The sequence below is a fragment of the Carettochelys insculpta genome, chromosome 7 (assembly GCF_033958435.1).
Source record: "Carettochelys insculpta isolate YL-2023 chromosome 7, ASM3395843v1, whole genome shotgun sequence".
In the NCBI taxonomy this organism is placed as follows: domain Eukaryota; kingdom Metazoa; phylum Chordata; order Testudines; family Carettochelyidae; genus Carettochelys; species Carettochelys insculpta.
In genome coordinates this window covers 2821768-2841845 of record NC_134143.1, presented here as the reverse complement: position 1 = coordinate 2841845, position 20078 = coordinate 2821768, and the positions used below count along the sequence as shown (strand labels likewise).

At 50.0% G+C, this 20078-nt stretch overlaps 3 non-coding genes across 3 annotated transcripts; 2 read left to right on the top strand and 1 right to left on the bottom strand.

Moving 5' to 3' along the window:
* Window positions 1-4974: 4974 nt before the first annotated feature.
* Window positions 4975-5048, bottom strand: TRNAI-UAU (transfer RNA isoleucine (anticodon UAU)). The gene has a single exon. It is a non-coding gene; the product is annotated as a tRNA-Ile (tRNA).
* Window positions 5049-8161: 3113 nt separating this feature from the next.
* Window positions 8162-8234, top strand: TRNAF-GAA (transfer RNA phenylalanine (anticodon GAA)). Its single transcript has one exon. It is a non-coding gene; the product is annotated as a tRNA-Phe (tRNA).
* An 11061-nt stretch (window positions 8235-19295) lies between these two features.
* Window positions 19296-19377, top strand: TRNAS-UGA (transfer RNA serine (anticodon UGA)). The gene has a single exon. It is a non-coding gene; the product is annotated as a tRNA-Ser (tRNA).
* Window positions 19378-20078: the final 701 nt, after the last annotated feature.

The following is a 20078-nucleotide window of genomic DNA, read 5'->3' as shown; positions in this document are numbered from 1 at the left end:
GTATCTCAGATTAACAGCAGGGTCTGCTAACGTGGAAGATTTGAAGCAAATTGTTTTGGAGGCGCTGCCTCCCGGTGTGTTAGACTGGATGAACGCTTGGTGTGAGAATGGAGGTAAAGAGGTACCCTGGGACGAATGGATTGCAAAGGTGGAGACGGCAATTAAGCAGCAGGAAGGAACTCCTGTTAATGAGCTGCGTACTCAGTTAGGACAATGGAAGACAGAGGGTCCTGGATACTCTCCCCATGGTCGTGGCCAGGGTTGGAGAGGTCGAGGACCAAATAGAGTTAGAGGAGGTGATAGAGAGAGTCCGTGGGTACCTCCTGGAGTTCTAAAACAGGAAAACTTGAACTTGAAAGGAGAGATTGAGAGGCTGCAGGCACAGCTGCAGGCATGCATGTTTGGCAAGGAGTCTCAACAGGAAAAAGATAAGACGGGGACGAAGGTAGCCAGGGCGACGGTCCTGACTTCAGGACTGAACGACCCAATTGCTACCGATACCATAGCATAGGACAGCCCTATCCTCGACTCAGAATGCATCTTTCAGCAACCCATGACGGTAGATGTATGGGGACGCCCCCATTTAAGCATTCGAGTCGGGGAAGGGCTAGTAGATTTTCTACTGGCTACAGGGGCTGGAATTCCTATCGTAAGAGACAGTTTTGATGCATACCCAGCTGGAGAGTCTGTGCACATACAGGGAATATCTGGAACTAACCGAACATATGATGTGAAAATCCTTCCCCTGCAGTTGGGGATGCATACCGTTCATGAGAAGTGCGCCATTGCAGGGAGAGAGAACTTAATTGGGGCAGAAACCATGAAACAACTGGGATTAATTTTGGACTTTCCAAATATGTGTATTAGACAAACTCTCACTGTAATGCAAGGTACAACTGATACCAATCTAATCCCTATGGGACTGGCTACACAGACAGTAAAAGCCATAAAGCCTAACAACCGCCTCCCGCACCAAAAGGCTGGGAGAGATGGTGGACTGAAATTCAAACTGTCTGGGCAGCAGACTCCCTAGATACGGGTAAAATGCAGACCTCTGTTACATTGGAGGGAGATACACCCCCACCTATAAAGCAGTACCCAATACCTCAGGAAGCAAAGGACTCATTAAGGCAAGTAATAACAGAATTGGAAAAACGAAATTTAATTAGGTGTTCAGCGCCTAACGCAGCACCAATTTGGCCAGTCAAAAAAACCTGATGGTACATGGAGATTAACTCTTGACTATCGGGGGTTAAACAAGACTGCCAAACAGGGGGCTCCTGTTGTGGCAGCGTACCCCGAGCTGCTGGAGGTGGTCACCCCTGACATGGAATGGTTCTCAGTACTTGATGTGGCAAACGGCTTTTGGAGTCTACCTTTAGACCCAGAGTCTCAGTATCGAACAGCTTTTGTATTCCAAGGCATGCAATACTGCTGGAAAGTTTTGCCAATGGGGTACTGTGACGCACCAACTATTTTCCATACAGCAGTGAGAAATATGCCAGAGAAAGAGGGGCTATTACAAACGGGAAGAATTGTTCAGTATGTAGATGACATTTTAATAGTCAGTAAAACAGAGCAGGAGCATGAAGAGTTCCTGAAACAGCTGTTGACTAGCTGCCAAGCTTACGGCTTAAAACTTAACCCCTCGAAGTCTCAGATTAAACAGAGAGAAGTGCAGTATCTTGGAATTCGACTCAGTTCTGGGGGAAGGTCTGTTGATAAGGAAAGAGTAAAGTGTATTGTTAACCTGCCCATGCCGGTAGACACCAAGTCTCTGCAGTCCTTTCTGGGACTCACTAACTTTTGCAGAGAATTTATGGTAGAATACGCAGAAAAGGCAGGTCCCCTGTATGAGGTACTTAAAGGACCACAGTGGACCTGGACAGAAGAGGCAACTAAGGCATGGGAAAGTCTAAAACAGGGATTGATGGACGCACCTATTTTAGCCTCCATAAAATGGCTATGAAGTATTACTGCTTAAAAATATATATATATATATCTGTAAGAGAGAAGCGAGTGTTGTTTTGTATTTTTACAGGTTAAGATGCCAACATGGATATGGACCTTGGCAGGAGTTTTGGTGATAGACCAAGACTCAAAGGGACTGGTTAAAGTCATTAAGATCAACCGAACACATTCGGTAACCCGGGACAGCAGATAACCCTGACAGATGGGAGACAGCAAGTCAGCAGCACCCTATCGGGACTGTATTAAAGCTGGTGTGTGAAACTCAAGGAAAGCGACAAATGGAAAACATCCTCAGGTTTTCGCCCTTCCCGATTCTGATGGTGTGGGGATGGACAGTTAAAAACGGCAGCCAAACTCAACGCGTTCCCATCCCAAAGCTTGAAAATGAACGAAGACGAATTGGAAAGGAACTGATTTTAAGTACAGAGACACAGGGGGAGTATGCATGCTGCTGGAAGGTTGATGTTGTTGTTAACTGTAAATCCATTGAGATTATTGCCCGTTCTCACCCAGGTAGTACACCACAACCCCATGAGCATCATACAAATAAGGAAAGGAAACGAGCAACTCCGGATGTCGAGCGTGCTCTAGTGGCGCCAAAGCAAATTATGGAGGTATACGTTACAGGTATGGTGGGGGAGGATCTTACTCTAACATGCATTATACAACCACACCTGCTTCAAACCAATACAGTATATCTGGATTGGTTTCGAGCAGTAAGCCCAGTAATCAGTTACATTAAAGGACAGGTAAAAACATATGGGGATTGGCTAAATAGGGTGGAATTTACAAATGTGCAAAATAAGTGGAGTGCATCTATTCGCATTCGCAGTAAACAATTAAGGGATGCAGGTACATACACAGGGACTTGGTCTATAACCCCGAGTACCAGTAAATGTATTTACCATGTGCAGGTCTGTGAGGATGCCTGTCCTACAGCAGCCCCAACACCATCCTCTTCCCCACCTCCACACATGGATACTACCCCAAAGGAAGATGCCCATTTATACAACCATGGCCCACATCCAGAATCTTCCTACACCCGACGACGGAATATATGGTGGAGAATGTAGGATGGCTTTATATGTCACTTAGACTGGATTTTACAGGTATGGACATGCCAAGGCAATGTCCTAGCCATTATAAGGATTGGTTTAACTCTGAGATGCAAATGCAGCTACAACTTTGGAAGGGCCCTCAAAATACCCCACAACAACATAGAGACACAGGGGATATATTGGGAACAGCCCTGGGAGGGTCTAGCCTTGGCATGTCCCTATGGAACTCGGCAGATATTGAAAATCTCAATTTAAAAATCAACACTGTGGTGAATGGAATAGGCAAAGCAGTTAAAACTGGGGGAGGAATTAGTAGTCTATTACTGGATCAGAATGAAATCACTATTGACAATATGCATTTAATTGCACAAGGGTTTAAACACCTAAATGCTACTATTCTGTCTCTTATCAACAGCATACAAAACAATGACGTTTCACTGGCAGTTGCCTGTACAGCCTATGGCAATAGGGTAATAGAGATTGTACAGCAAAGTTTGCTACAGTTACAGCTTCACAATTGGCCACGTATCTTAGACCAGGCATCCATCATGAACCAAAGACAACAACAGGGCATAAATCACATGAGGCCGATCTTTTTGCAATTTGCTGAATTTGATAAAATCCCACGACAGAATCATGAGGAGAACAAGAGTATAAACCTCATGATGGCAGTGCCTAGATGGGTACAAGAGCCAGTTAAGGTTTACTATGCGAATAGTGTAGGGACATTGGTAAATGAGACATATGTGCATATACACTCCATATATATATCCATATATATCCGTAACCTACATTGGTATATCACCAAGTTATAAAACCTATATATTAAATATTCCATATGCACATATATTCCATAATACACATTTGTATCTTTGGGATAGTCTCTATATCCCCAGGAAGCCCTCAGTAGGACAATAGGTGCCTGACACACCCCCACGAACTCAAGGTCCCGGGCCTAACATTCCCAGGCCCATCATAAGGGACTAAAAAATAATTGGATAATAAAATCTGCCTAATAGTCGTACGAGGGAATGTGCAGACTAAAAGACAGATGGGGCATGAATGTATGGATGATGACATCGGATAACCACACAACAGTGTTTAGCCCACTGGGTTATCCTTAGTCCATACATTATGCTTTTCCGGGACGATGGGTAAACATCCTCCCCATAAAAGGACAAAAAGTGGGGGAATGTAGTAAGTACAGGCCTAGTATGAGGCCTGAACCAAAGTAATGGTCAAAACTTTGCTAACAGAAAGCAAAGTGCAGCTGTAAGCAAAAGGAATGCATTGCTCACAGAAGTTGGCAAGAAGAGGGTTGATGTTGCAGAAACCTATCTACTTAGCATGTTGAAAAAAGGAACATGGTACCAGAACACCTGACCCTGGACCATTCCACAGATAAGAAAGAACAGGCCGACCCATCCCAATGACAGGGGCAGAAGGGTAATATGATGGATAGAGTTTTGTTCAAACCACCATGTACAAGGTGAGAGGCGGCACCTGATTACGTAGAAGGGTGCACCTCAATACCTCAGGAGTGATGAGTAAGTTGTTTGTAGCTGTGAATAAGAACGTAATCTTGTGATGCGGTCTGGGTCCAACCAAGGGGGCAGTGGAAAGTCCTGCCACTGACTGAGCTAAGTCCATTGACCGTGGGTGCATATTTGTAGTATGCCCTGACTTAGAAATCTACAGGGAACTTCTACTGTATCCAATACAGCAATGTACCTAGCCAACGTGCCTTTGCACCTTACTAGACTCTGTGGTCAGTGGGGGTTCTCTTCAAGTCTGCTGTGTCAGCTATCTGCAGAGCCAGGGCAGCACACAGCACACAGAGGGAACACATTCACGCAGCCAAGTGATATCAGCATTGAAGAGAGCAGAGCACCACGCTGGTGGCAACTTTGACAACAGTAGCCAACCCCAAAAATGGATGGTAACCAGGCACCACTGGGACTCGAACTCAGGATCCCCTGCTTATAAGGCAGGTGCTTTGGCCAGCTAAGCCATGGCGCCTGTTCCCAGATTAGTTCTCCTGTCTGCCTCCACCTCACTCCTTGCCGCCCCATCTGGGCCTGCTCAGCTCTGCTTGAGTGGAGATCCTGTCAGGCAGAGGAGCCTGTGGAGTTTAACTCCCAAGCGGGGTGACTCTTTGGACAGGTCTGGGCTAGAAAATTCGGTGGTGTCACTCCATGACTCTATGTAAAAACTGTCACCCCCCCGCAACACAATGTAGACCTCCCGCAGTGCACATATCATCCTGGCAATCAGAGAGCTTTTGTGGTCCACGTTGCTTGGGGAAGGGCAGATTTAGAACTCCTAAGGACGAGGTGATTTCCAACACAGAAACAAGAGCCGCTTCTGTGACAAATGATATGTTTTTCACAGGTCCCTCCCATGGCATCCCTGGTCAGAATCCTGCCAGCTGGTCGTATTGGGGTTAACAATAAGACAAAGTCTTCCCCTTTTTTCACACACTCTCAGGCATTGCTTTTCTCACAGCTTCACCTCACGCCCACAAGTTTGGCCCTTGCACTTCAACTCAGCTTTGTCCCTCGTCCCTCTGATGCGAAAGGAAAGAGGCCCAGGGCCAGGCTGACAAGTCAGGGGAAAGCAGGAGGGAGCAGGAGTTGCAGGCTGCAGCCCACCACAGCTCCCCTCCTCTGGGAAGCTGGAGCAGGAGGCAACTAATGCTCACAACTCCATGGGGAGGCTTAAAAACACAGAGAACCAAACGTGGGGAGAGCCCTGGCCAGGACACAGCCACAAAGAGCCTCCCCAACCCCCAGGCGCCAGTAGCATGTGGGGTGGCTGCTGACACGCAGGGACCAGCATGAAGGAACACAAACAATAATTCCTGACCAATAGACTTGAATCTATGATCCCTGGACCTCAGCAGAGGAGCACTGAAGTGTCAGCAGCTCTCTTACGAGCCCCTGTCAGCATCTTGGAAACCAGCAGAATGGGCATTGGGGGTTATATCTCACATCCGTGTGGTACAATGTCCTGGCAGGTTTCCTGAAAGGGCAGTAGTTGGGCACCCCTGGGACAGGAAACCAGGGGTTCCTGTTTAGAAGGGAGGTGTTTTAGCCAGCTAAGCCATGAGGCCTGCCTCAGCCTGAGCTCTGCTGTCTGCCCACACCTGACTCCTGCCAGCCACACCTGGGCCTGCTTCGCTCTGCTGCAGTTTAGATCCTGTCCGGCAGAGGAGCTGGGGAGGTTTAACTCCCAAGGGGGGTGACTCTTTGCACAGATCCGCGCTAGACAAGTGGGTGGTGTCTCTCAGGGGCGTAAAAAACTGTCCCCCACCTCCGGAAGACCTACTGCAGTGCCCAGATTGTCATGGCAACCACAGGGCTTTCATGGTCCACATTGCTTGGGGAAGGCTCTTGGCCGGTGAAGACCCAGAGGACAGGTGTCCTGGGACTGCTGTACTGGGGAAACTGTGGTCAGCACTGGAAGCTCCCTAGAAATGGGGAACTGGTCACATCTGAAAGATTAGGTCATCATAGCACATGACCCAGGTTAACCTTTGTTTTAAAGAGAAATCGTTAAGGCCAAGGAGGCCGGGGTCCAGCAGCTTTCGAACCCAAATGGGCTGTTTCTTTGCAGGGAGCAAAATGGAGGGAAATGGAAGAGGGCACTGGAGAAGCTTCGCTCCCGGCCTGACGCGGCCTTGGAAAAGAAGGAAAAAAGACACCACTTCTGTTGGAGAACGTGGGCATTTATCCCAAAGCCTCTCGCACGCTAAATGAGCCCTCTACCAACTGAGCTAATTCCCCTGTGTCTGAACATAATTTCTGACTCACCGATCTTATTCCACAGGCCACAGCATCCCTGTGGCTGCCCATGGCTATGGCTGAGGGACACAAAGGCTGTGTGTGCACAGCAGTGTTCTGCCTCGATAAGCGATTCCAGAAGAGGGATTCCAGAGTTGTTGATTCTGATATCGCAGAGCTACACACAACATGGGTTTGGAAATACTGCTTGCTATTTGGACATTCAGCATCTACAAACAATGGAACCTGTTTTGAAGCCCCTTTGTCAAAAGAACTATTTGAACTAGCTGGAATCATGATCCCAGGAGATGCCCAGCCAGGGCTCTGCTCTCCCTCTCTCCCCCTCTGTCTCCTTTGAGCTCCTGGCCTTAGGCAGGAAAAGTCTCTTCTTGTCCTCAGGTCTGGAGAGGAGCAATTGATGTTTCTGTCACCCTCAGAGAGCAAAAGAGGATTTTCTTCTCTTCAGTTCCATCCTCATATGCCCCAAGAGGGCAGAAAAAAACCCTTTGCCAGCTCACTGTCCTCCTCAGCACTCTGTCGTGTCATGTCTTTCCACATCTGCTCCGTTTGTGCCCTGGACCTATAAATGATCTACACATAGCCAGGCAAGGAGGAGCTCTGAATTTGTGTTATACACTTATACCAGGACAATGTTTTGAGCGCTCTGCCACTTGAGCTAACTCCTCTGCCTGGGAACAACTCTCTTAACCCACTCACCTTGTTCCTGAGCCCATACTGGGACTCTTTCTGCCCCTGAATCTTCTCTTTGTTAAGTCATCCCATCTCCTCCTTGCAACGTGTATGCCCAGAAGAGAATCCCATGGTTGAAGAAACCATAGCTCTCTCTCCGACCTGATCTGCACAACCACACATTTATCTCCATGGTTCAATGATCCTGGATCTTTTCCTTCAACAGGGAGAATGGCCGAGAGCACTTGAGGACCTCTGGATGCTTCATCCCGATGGGTCACTTCTTCAAAGACTCTTCCTGGGGTTGCTTTGCTTTGTAACTCTTGGCCTTTACACACGAGTGGCCCTGCTTACTTCTTGTCCCTCTTCAAAAGCTTGGGCACCATCCGGTCACACAATGATCTTGAGGCTAAGTGGCCAGGATGTGGTAAGATACTCTTGTGGTGAAAGGGTCAGATCCCATCTTCTTCCTTACCATCAGTATCCTGCAGTCCCCTGCGGCCACTGGGTGAACCAGGAAGTAAGGCAGAAATGGGGCAAAAGAGGAACTCAAGCTGAAGGAAGTTGCCAATATTCCTCCTGCCTCTCAAGGACACTCGCAAAGGCAACAATAGCTGAGAAAAACATTTCCAATAGTGAGGTGGTAACTTTTGAGCAGCTGCTGAAGTAGCTCAGTTGGGAGAGCATTAGACTGAAGATCTAAAGGTCCTTGGTTCAACCCCAGGCTTCAGCAGAGGTTTTCTTAACATAGGCCCCAGAGCAATTAGTGACTACGTCGGTCCTTGCTGCTGGCAAATGCTCCTGAAAAGGACATTGTCAGACCTTTCCAGACACCTTGGTGCTTGAAGGCTTTTCATTTCTTCTCTTGCTCTTCCTCAGCAAGGGGAGGGTAAAAAGACCCCATTGTGCCCACTCTCATCCAGTCAACTACACAGAACTTGCTGAGAGTTCCCGAAAGTCCACTGCTCCACCCGCTGAGCTAGTGAAAGGCAGCTCTTAGGGCCTCTCACCACCACTTTCTCTAGGTTGGCCTATCCATGTGTCATGGCACATGCCACACAGGTGGATGGCATTGCAGGGGAGGCTCAGAGGAAGCCAGCGGAGATTCTGTGGAGCACTGGTTATCCCAAAAGTTTCCAGGCTGAAATCAGCAACAAACACAGGATGTCATTTGTGTCCTGGCATGTGTTCCTGCTTGTATGGCTGGCCTGGAGCCTGGCATTCCCTGCCCCTATGAGTGCCAGCAATCAGACAGCCTGCGGTACCTTTCAATGAGCCAAGGGAACACTTTTGTTATAAGTGAAACAAAAACCATCCACCAACAGCCTTGGCCAGGGAGCCTGTCCTTCCTCTCTGGCTGCTATGAGCAGAGGCCCAAAAAAAAGGACACAGGCTGAGTGGCTGGCAGGGAGCAATCAAGAGACCTGATGGGAGGCGACTTCAGCATTCACAGGTGGTGTGGATGGCAAGTTAAAGGAATGTGGATTGGATAAACGGACAGTAAGATGGATAGAAAGCTGGCTAGAAGGTTGGGCCCAGTGGGACGTGATCAACGGCTCAATGTCGGGATGGCGGTCGGTTTCTAGTGGAGTTCCACTTCGGTTCAGTTCTGGAGCCTGGTCTGTTCAACATACTTATCAATGACCTGAATGAGGGGTTGGATTCCACCCTCAGCAAGTTTGTGGATGACAATGAGCTAGGGGCAGAGGTAGATATGCTGGAGGGTAGGGCTACGGTCCAGAGTGACTTCAACAAATTGGAAGACTAGGCTGCAAAAAATCTGATGAGGTTCAATAAGGACAAGTGCAGAGTCCTACACCGGGGCCGCAAGAATCCCAAGCATTGTTAAAGGCTGGGGTCTGACTGGTTCAGTAGTAGTTCTGCAGGAAAAGACCTGGGAGCTGAAGTGGATGAGAAACTGGACATGAGTTAACAGTGTGCCACTGTAGCCAAGAAAGCTAACGGAATATTAGGTCGCATCAAGAGGAGGGTTGCCAGTAGATGCAGAGAAGTGATTATTCCTTTTTATTCAGGTTTGGTGAGGCCGCATCTGGAGTACTGTGTCCAGTTCTGGGCCCCCAGTTATAGGAAGGATGTGGATACACTGGAGAGGGTCCAGAGGCGGTGACCAAAATAATTAGGGGGCTGGAGCATGTGACCTATGAAGAAAGGTTGAGGGAACTGGGACGGTTTAGTCTGCAGAAGAGAAGACTGAAGCAGGACTTGATAACAGCCTTCAGCTTACTGAAGGGAGGCTGCAAAGAGGCTGGAGAGAGGCTGTTCACAGTGGTCACGGATGGCAGAACACGGAACAATGGACTCAAGTTGCATTTGGGAAGGTGCAGGTTAAACATGAGGAAAAACTTTTTCACTCGGAGGGTGGTGAAGCATTGGAACGGTCTCCCCAGGGAAGCAGTGGAGTCTCCACCTCTGGAGGTGTTTAAGTCTCGTTTTGACAAAACCTGGCAGGGCTGATCTGATGGGTCTGGTCCTGCCTTGGGCAGGGGGCTGGGCTTAATGGCTTTTTTAGGTCTCTTCCATCCCTGTTCTATGGTTCTAGTGCAGCCACCCCCCTTTGTCCTATGGATTGAACAGCTCTGATAATAGACAAACCCCCAAAGGACCATCACTCCTTTGCTTTCACTTAACCCAGCTCTGCCCTCTCCACCTCAGCTGCTGCTCCTCGCATGGAGTCTTTTCCAGGAGCACACACCCAGCTGGCTGCAGTTCTCTCCCAGAGGCCAAGGGAGGAGGGTTGATCTCACATCACAGGAGCTGAAGAGGGAGAGGGCGGGAAAGGGCCTCTGAGAGAAATCCTGAGCACGGACTTTTCTCATGTGACTGGGGAGGTTGAACTGAGGCTGTTTCTTGTGGCCAAAAAGTGGGTGTGTCAGGAGAGGAGTTTGAAGCTGTGTCTCCCGACAGACACCTAAGCACCCAATTGAGGGCAGGGGAGACACTTTGGTCAGGCACTTGTGAACACTTTGCCACATGCATTTGACTTTTACAAACTTAACTCCTTCAACTGTGTGACAGAAGGTTGGAAAGGTTTTTCTTGGGGCCTGGATAGCTCTATTGGTTGAGAATGAGCTGTTTCCATGCAGTGTCAGGGGTTCAAAGCCCATAGTGGGCAGTTTTCTTCTTGCATTGATTGTCTCATCCCACACAGCAATCTTCTCACACCTTTCACTGACATGTTGGCCTTTGGCAGCAAATGACTGTTCTTGTCCTCAGCTCTAGCAGAAGCGAGTACATTACCAATTGCTATTTCCATCATCTTTGGAATGTAGAAGAGGATTTTCTTCTCTTCACTTCTGTTTCCACCTGCCCAAGGAGAGAAGAAAACCTCTCACCAGCTGACTCTCCCCCTTGGGTGCTCTGTAGCTTCATGCCCTTGTGCATTCGCTCCAGCTGTGCACAGGGGGTATAAATAAGACACACCTATCCAGGTGAGGGTAAGGAAATGTGGAGCTCATAGCTCATGTTACTCACTTCCAGAAGGGCAAGAGAGTCAGGGTTCAAACGTGTTCTGGGAAAAGCCTTATTGAGAAGGGGAAGATGATAGTTGTGTTAAATAAACATTGGTCCTGCTTGAGGGCCTGTGGCTGTCTGTGGGGCAGGCATGATGGTAAACCTCTTCAGAGTGTGTACCATGGATGATTTTGGGGGGAACTTTTGCACATTCTGGGAACAGGAGCAGAGAAGTCACAGTACCTGCAGCTCATAAGCCATTACCCGTGCACAGGCGTAGAGCTGGGTAGAGCAGCAAAGGCGTAACAAGCCTGCACTGCTGTGTGGAAGGGGAAACTGAGGGAGTCCTACTGAGGAGTTTACCTCAGACTGCAAGAGTCAGAGTCCTGAGTGCTGTCCATTACACAAGAGGACCAGCTGCTTGTGCTTAATTGACACTTTTCTCCCCCAGCTTAATGTGCTCTGTATTTATGCCTTGTTTGCATCTGCTCCCTCTCCTGAGCTGGCAGGGCTGTGACTGTGCTGCTGGGCCTCCTGTGCACTGGGGATGGAGCCTGGGAACACCGTGTCTGCCTCTCCTAAGTGCTGTGGGTGCAAGCAGTGGCTAGAAGAGAAGCCATTGATGGTCTTGCATTTTGGTTTCCTGTTTTGTTGAAGGAGTCCCTGGGCAGTGGCAGGAAACAATGAGTGGATATGAAAATTGATGGTTGGAAGGTCTGGCTGTGTTTCGTCTCCTTGTGAAAAAGGAAATTGGAGAAGCCATTGCACCATTGTTATTGGCAAAGTTTTGAAAAGTTCTTGGTGCCCTTTGCTTGCCCATTCTTCAAAGAGAATCTGGCTGATGCACTGGCTCCTGAGAACATTTCAGAAAAGCACCAAACTGTCAGTGTGTGCCGCAGTGTTGTGGTTACCACTATGGGCAAACCTGTAAGTAGCCACTTGTTGAGGAACAGTGCTCTTTTCTCTTGTTTTTTCTTCTCTGGGGCCAACTCATTTCTGGAAGAATCCTTAAGAGCGCTGCCTTCCTCCTCAATGTGGTTTCTTTCCTTTCATGAAACTTTATCATCTAAAGATGGGGCAGAATAAGAGCCAATAAGAGCTCCCATCTCTTGGGTGCTTGGTTGCCACCTACTTTGCAAATATGAGCACAGAAAAATTCCACCCCTCAGTGCGGCAAACTGGCGGTTTCTTCTCAGCTAATGCCAAAGCACGTCCCAGTATTAGGTCAGGGTGATTGTGTATAAAAACCAGCTGTGCTGGAGAAGGGCTGCTGGGTGTTGACAGGGACGTGCTGCAGTTGGGTACAGAAAGTTTTCAACCTGACTCATAAAATATTAAAGAAAACTAGGGTAGAGTGAGTGTTGCTTTCAGCTCTGTGAGGATGGCTGAGTGGGTGAAAGCAACTGATTCGATATATTGTCTTCACCTTCTATGAGTACTGTGCTTTCTAAAAAGAGGTGTAGGTTCAATTCCCACTAATGACATCAATTTGATTTCTTTGACATCCCCAACTGGCCTCTTTTCAATGTCTCTGCTGACATTGCCCCAGCCCCTGCTCCAGGTTTCTGTGAGAGCAGTGGCAAGACTGAGGCATAATTCGGACATGAACTTCTTGGGAAAGTGACGGCGAACCTCCTACTCTGGCAGTGCAGCCACACAGTCAAGTGGCTAAGACCCCCCATCTGTACCAAGCTCCTGCTCTCTGCTCTGAGGACTGCACAAATGCCAGGCTTGTAATGCACCAAAGGGGTTGTATCCCCTTGTGTCACCAGCCCCACCTTGCAGTTGAGCCTTGGGTTAGTTATATGGGCTCAGTCTGTGGCCAGAACAAGGCTATGGAAAGGGGATGGAGCCACACGCCTGTCTGTGGTTCCTGCAGCCCCCTGAGGGGAGAAAGGAAAACAGGCTCAGTCCCTCTCTGCTCACACAGGGGATGGAACTGCTGTGCGGAGTTTCATAACATCAAGGGGCTGAGAAAGAGCCAAAGGATTAACTTGATTCCATCAAACTCCCTTTTACACTTCCCTGTTTCCTTCCCTCCCCTATTGCTCTGCCTCTGGCTTTTAAAGCTGCTCACTGAGCTCAGGTCTTCCCCCTCCTTAGCCACACGGGGGCAGGCTGAGCCTCAGGCTGATCAAAGGCAACCAAGGGAACAAGGGATCAAACCCTCCCAGACGCACAATCCCACCTGACACCATCACTGACATGACCCCCAATCAGAATCAAACTTCACACAGTCCAGAAAACTCACTTCACTCCCACCAGCCCATAGTACACTCACGGGCACCTCTTCAGCAGCACCATCTCCTGCTCTCCCTCTTACACTCCCCTGGCTGCAGCCCCCTGTCCAAGACCTCATACAGAGTGGAACCCTGCTGACGGAAGGCATTGGGAGCAACCAGGGCTGGGTTCAACAGCTAGGGCTTCCTTTTCATCCATCTCACGCAGAACCAGCTTGAGCCCAACCCAGTAGGCTGGGAAATTCTCACACCCCTGAGCACCTCGCACAGGCAATGCTTCCCCACGCGCAAGCACAGAGTCTGAGTGTAGAAAAGGACTTTTAAGAAAAGAGGCAGAAAAGTCAACTAGCAACAGCTTGGGAAATTTATCACACCCAGAGTTCATAACCAATCCCGAAGTAACTGGCCCAGGTCAACTGCCTTGAGCAATGTCCTTGGCCTCTCAGGCTCACCAGTCCAATACAGTCAAGCCACACACCGGACTTTCTCTGCACCTCCGAATTCAAATGCCCCGCTTATGACTTGGTCCAGTCCATGTGGGCACTGACACCTCACACTGATGCATTCCCTCATGTCACCTTTGCTCCCGTCCAGTGTTCTGCTTGCTCCTACCAGCCATGCGCCAGTTGTCCACTTTCTACTTCTCCTTCCAGCTGCCCACTGGTGATGCCACCTGTTTGTCCATGTGGGTCAAGCTTGAAGTAAAAGCCTCTGATTTAAGCTCTTGATATCTATAAAAGCACAGCCTCATAGAAAATCACTAATACCCAACTCTATTTTATAACAGGCAAAAAAAGTTGATCAAACACAACTTTTATTTACATATATGCATATACAGAGCACCAACTTATACACAACACAAAGAACTGCATTATACTTTAACTGAAACCCCACCCGCACACAAAGCTTTAAACCAGGGAGCCCTGTGCAATCCATGTCTTAGGCAGTTACATCGACTGCCCTGTCCCCCACAATGACTTGGGGCATTGGTGAGATTTCACAATTCTTCTGCTGAGTGTTAGTATAAATTGTGATTTTACAACAATGTGTTTACAATTGGAAAAAGCTCATTGCTTCCTTGCTACCCATCAGGCTTTGTTTGCAAGGTATCACACATGCACACCTTTGCATTCTCATGCAAATGATCTCTGGGCGATACATTCCTCCCAGCCTTCAGCAGCATTGAGTTCCCACTGGCACATTCCTGAAGTAAGGAACCTAAATTGTTCTATCCAAAATCAGGCCTAATTGGTCGAGAAAACCCTGAGGGGTACCAGAAATTATCCCCTTTTTGGTGCCTTACAAAAAGAGACTTGCGGAGAAAAATCACCAACTTGAGCAAGTTCCATATTTGTGCTGCAGCTGCCGTCGGTGTTCTGTGTAAGGTTTGGGCTTGTGTGAGTGCTCAGCAGAGATTCCAATGCTTCCCAGCTGGTTAGCAGAGCATGTCCACCTAGGTTTCTTGTGTCTACTCATGGTGTGCATTTGCTCAGACATAAGGTCCAGGGGCAGGGCTGGGGGGGCAACAGAACTGTGAGAGGTCTTTAGGGAAGGGACATGGGGCCATACTCCACATTCCCACCAGGGTTAGGCTGGGATTATGAGGAGGTGGGGGCAAGGGAGGGGTCCAATAAGCTTGGGTTAACTGGGGGCTGCAAGAAAGGAGGGAGGGGTTGGGGGCAGATTGGGTGGGAGCAGGGCAGCAATGTTAGCGTAACCCTTCTATTAATGCCAGATGCCTGCCAGAAAGGCCGGGTTCAACTCTTGTGGGGTTTTCCTGTCAAGGATACAACCAGCTGGCTCGAGCCCCCACCCAGTGGCCTGGAACAATTTCACCCCCGTGCTGGGTGCCTGTAAGGCAGTTCTCCCGCCACCTCACTAGCACAGAGTCTGAGATAGAAATGGCTTGTTTAATGACCATAACCTACCCCAGGTTACAGTGACAGATGCAGTGTATCTAAGCAAAGAAGAGACAAACCCCCTTCACCCAGATCCCATCCCCACATGCAGTAGAACCCAGTCTCTTGCTGGGGTCTTGGTCCTTTACCCCACACACGGTTACAGGATGTACCTTCTGCCATGCAGTCCTGAACCCAGAGTCCACAGATATATCACAAGGGCAGTACTAGCTGTTCACTTGTCTGCAGCCTCCCTTTGCTGCCACCAGTCATAGCCTTCTGCTCCTCCTACCAACCATCCTCCATCATGATCCACCCAGCCCCACTGCTTGGAACTGCTCTTAGACAGAACCATGCAATTTCTGCTCTGTGTGGCCTCAGCTGCCACTCTATGATTTTAGGTCCAGGTATCTTTTACATAGGCTTTCACAAACACCTGAGCAGCCAAATCTATTTTTTAACAGGTGCAGAGAATAAGTGTAATCAGGCTTATAACTATAGAGACAAAACAAACACAGGAACATAACAATCAACAAACCTGCCCAACCAACATCCCTTTTTTTTTTCTCCCAATGCTTTAATCCAGGGAGTCCTGTGTAATCAATGTCTTCTACAGCTATGGCGACTGCCCTGTCCCCCACAACAACCCAGAGCATTGATGAGATCTCACAACTCCCACATTAAGTGTCAGCTTAAATTGTGATTTTACAACTACATGTTTACAATAGACCAAATCTCATGGCTTACTTGCTACCCATTAGGCTTTGCCTGAAAAGGTATCACACATGCACACCTTTGCATTCTCATGCAAATGATCACTGGGAGACACGTCCCTCCCAGCCTTCAGCACCATTGCGTTCCTTCTGCCACATTCCCTACATTAGGGACTGTGGGCGGATGTGTGGGGAGAGCTGTGGGACACTGTGGAGGACATGTTGGGCAGGGGCTGTAGAAGTGGCTGGTGAGAGAGTGGGCAGCTGGGCCAGCTGGGTGGTCACAGCCTGTGTGAGGGTGTCCAGACAGCCTGTTATCCATTTGGGCTCCATCTGACCTGGTGGTATCCCAGGTGGGTCCCAGGAGGCTGTTCAGCTCCTGGAGGTGGGGCAGATGGTGGCCGCATCATGGGCTTGGCAGAAGACATGCCACAGTTCCTTCATTTTGCTCCATCGTTGGTCTGCTTTGCAGGTGGGGTGTCCCTTGGAGCTCAGGCCAGTCAAGAGGTGCCTGAAAACTGCAGCATCCTGGCACCAGCTTGTCATGTGGAGCAGTAGCTCCTCATCCCCTCAGAGCACCAGAATTCCTTGGCCTTGGCCTCACTCCTGGCTGGGTTTCTGAAACCCCTCAGATGGGTGGAAGGGGAGGGTCTGGGGGATACAAGGCACCAGGTCATTGGCCATGGATTGCCACAGGATTGGTTTGGGGAGCCATAGAGTGCACTGGATGGTTTCCTGGTGGGAGCTTGTGCTGTCCGTGCTGCTAGCACCCTCTCAGCTTCAATCCATGGGGTTTCTGGGTCCCTGCATCTTTTAATGCAGCTGGAAACCCTTACCATAGAGCCCTGCTTGTGCTGGCAGAGGCATCTTCGCGTGACAGCCAGCCAGCACCATGGAGGACCCCTTCTTTCAGAAGAGCGATGTACAGCTCATCTCCATTCATTCTCTTTCAAAAGAGTCTTTCAGTGGAAGGGGCTCTTCCTGAAAGGGGAAGGGAGGAGGGATTTTGAAAGGAGCACCGTGTTCTTTCCAAATTCCTCTTGAATTTGCTCTATTGAAGCCCTATTGAAAGACTGTGTTCTGTGTGTAGATGCTCCACAGCATCCCTCAGAAGAGCCCCTCCTTTCAAAAACTATTGCAAAAGCACATGCTAGTCTTTGTCTATGCATCAGCAGGGTTTTTGAGGCAAAGTTGGGGCTATTTTGAAAAATCCCACAGGGCAGCTCCACACAAAATACTTTCCTCCCATGTTAAATGAGAAGTACACAGCACTTTCCCTGGCAGCTGTCTCCCTCTCCCAGATGAGGAAAAGCGCCTCTGCCAAAAGAGTCTTTCAGAAATAAGGCTGTGGCCACACCTGGCCAAAACTTCAAAATGTCCATGCTAATGGCCAAATCCAAGAATACTAATGAGTACCCCCCATATAGCTGTGCAGAGCCACACACGTTTGAAAGCCACACTTTACACGTGCTACAGCCAGAAGCGTGCGAATGCTAACAAGGTGCTAACCATTCAATTCAGTGCCTCATTAGTATTCTTTGATTTGGCCATTTGCATGACAATTTCAAGGTTTTGGCCAAGTGTGGCCACAGCCAGAATGTGGGTAGATGCCTCAGGGGCCCTTTTTCTGAAAACGTTGTCCTCATGGTGCTGGATTTTTCAGTCCCTGGCCCTTTCCTTCGTAAGAGTGGGGATTGTGCTGCCACTCTCCAGAGGAAGACCAGACCAGTTATTTTGAGCCCCTTTTTTGTGGCTCTGATTAGCATGGACGTGGCCCTCTGCAGTCGCTCAGAGATGAACCAATGCAGTGCTGGCCTCCATTAACCCCTTCCAACATAACAGCTCTCCTAGTGGGGCGAGGTACAAGGGCTTTAGTTGGAGGGAGGTACAAGGGCCCCAGTGGGGGAGAAGGAGGTACAATGCCCCTGGAGGGTGGGTAGACGTGCAATGGCTCCAGCATGGGAAGGAGGTAAGTTGTCCCCAGAGTGATGAGCTACAATGATCCCAGTGGGGGGAGGCACAAAGGCCCCAGCAGGGACGGAGGTACAATGGCCCCAGAGGCAGGGGGAGGGAGAGGTACTATGGTCCCTGTGAGGGAGGGAGGTACAATGGCCCCAGCAGGGGAGGGGTGGAACAGTGTCCCCAGCATGGTGAGCTACAATGGTCCCAGTGGGGGGGAGGTTCACTGGCCCCTGTGGGTGAAGGGGAAGGTTCAATAGCTCCAGGGAGGGAAAGGGGAGGTCCAATGGTCCCAGCTGAGGGAGGGGGAGGTACAATGGTCCCAGGGGAGGACAAGACCCACCCCCCGTGCCCCTAGTGTGTTGTTCTCAGACACCCCCGTGGGGCCGCTCTGTCCCTGAGTGGGGGGCTGCCCAGGGCCCTGCTGTGATGGCCAGACAGGATTGGGCTCTCCGCCAGCCAGGTCAGAGCAGGTCTGAGAGAGGAGAGAGAAAGTGAACAAGGAAAATGATTGACTTGTTCCCATCATATCAGAACTGGGGGCCACCAAATGACATGAATGAGCAGGAGGCGTAAAACAACTAACAGGAAGCTCTTCGCCCGGCACACAGCCGCCCCGCGGCTCTCCCTGCTGGGGGAGACTGGGACGGCCAGGGCTATAGCAGGGATAAAAAAGCTCGATCAGTTCATGGAGGTTCGGTCCAGGCTGGGAAGGAATGTTGTCCCTCGGCTCTGTCTGTCAGGGGCTGGGCATGGATGGCAGGAGAGAGATCGTGACCTGTCCACTTCACTCCCTCTGGGGCACCTGGTATTGACCACTGTTGGCAGACAGGATACTGGGCTGGCTGGACCTTTGGTCTGACCCAGTACGGTCGCTCTTAGGTTCTTATCCATGTGGGGCTCCCCTCACCCCACACGCTGCCAGCCGGAGTCTGCAGGCACTGCTGGGGAGCCAGTGAGAGTCAGACCCATGCCAGGAACCAACCACCGCCTGCCTCTGTCCACGGCACTGCCCAGGGTGTGGTCACTGACAGCCACTGCTGTGTCTGGTCAGGGAGCGAAATGAAATGAAATGAAAATGTTCTTCTATTTGCACCTTGTTGCAAAAATATTTTCTGAATTAGAAAGCTGTGATTATTCCGATTTTACATTGAACTTTCACCGGGCAGAATGATCCCCCTCCCCCACCATCTGCTGCCCCAGGGCCACAGTTCCCTCGAATGTTCCCTGGGGACATAGAATACATTTTGCTCTGGGCACCAAGGCCTGGGCAGATGTGCACCTCCAAGAGAAACACCGGCTGCTGCCTGTGGGGCTCTGCTAATTAGCCAGGCAGCACCTGCATCTCTCCTGAGCAGCCGCCCAAGCACACAGCTTCCAGGGACATTGCCAGGGCCGGGGCTGAGGACAGGGAGGGCAGCAAATGCACCAGCTGTCTGGCAGTGTTGGTTACCAGCCTCGGACCCCTGAGCGTTCACCAGTGTCTCTGGCCGTGAGAAAAATTAATCTTATAGCTGTGATGGCCGAGTGGTTAAGGTGTTGGACTTGAAATCCAATAGGGTTTCCCTGCGCAGGTTCAAATCCTGCTCACAGCGAGGGTTGTGTTTTAGACACATCCTGGAACCAGGACAATACAGCAGCACATACCCTGAGACACTGCCCAGGGGCTGTCTGTGACCAGTGTGTGCAAGAGGTCAGGGGAGTCTGTGCCTGGGGGAAATGCTGAACCTGGGGTGTGGTCACTTCTCTGGCTGCTGTTGGGCCCAGCCTGTCTCCTATGTCAGCCCAACAGTGAGATGCTCACTTGAGTAATGCCCTGGGAAGCAGTGGGCAGCCCTGGTTCAGCTGCAGCCAGTGATAGGGCAGCCGCCTCTAAGGGAAGGGCCTGTTCCCAAGGCTGGCTCAGGGGCTCTGGTCTCTCCCAGCTCCTGAGCTGTGCAGTACACAGCTGGGAAAGGGACAGACACTTGCCCAAGGGGGAATGAATGTCACAATCTCCTCTCTGTCCCAACAGCAATAGACTGATCTGCAGAACCAGACACAGGGCCTGGGGCAGGTCTCCATGTGCCTGTGCCTAACCCTGTGCAAGCTCTGGCTTGTTTTGTGCTTGTCTCCAGCTGGGGAAAAGCCTCTTCAGGACACATCTCCTGCCCCACAGCTGAAATGAGCCCCACAGTTATGAGACCCCACTGAGGGACTGGCTGATTTTCTCCCACCTTGTGATGCTGGCTGCAGACCACGCGCTGCTTTGGGGTGTCCTCAGTGAGGGGCTGGTGGTGGGGAGCAGCCTGGCTCA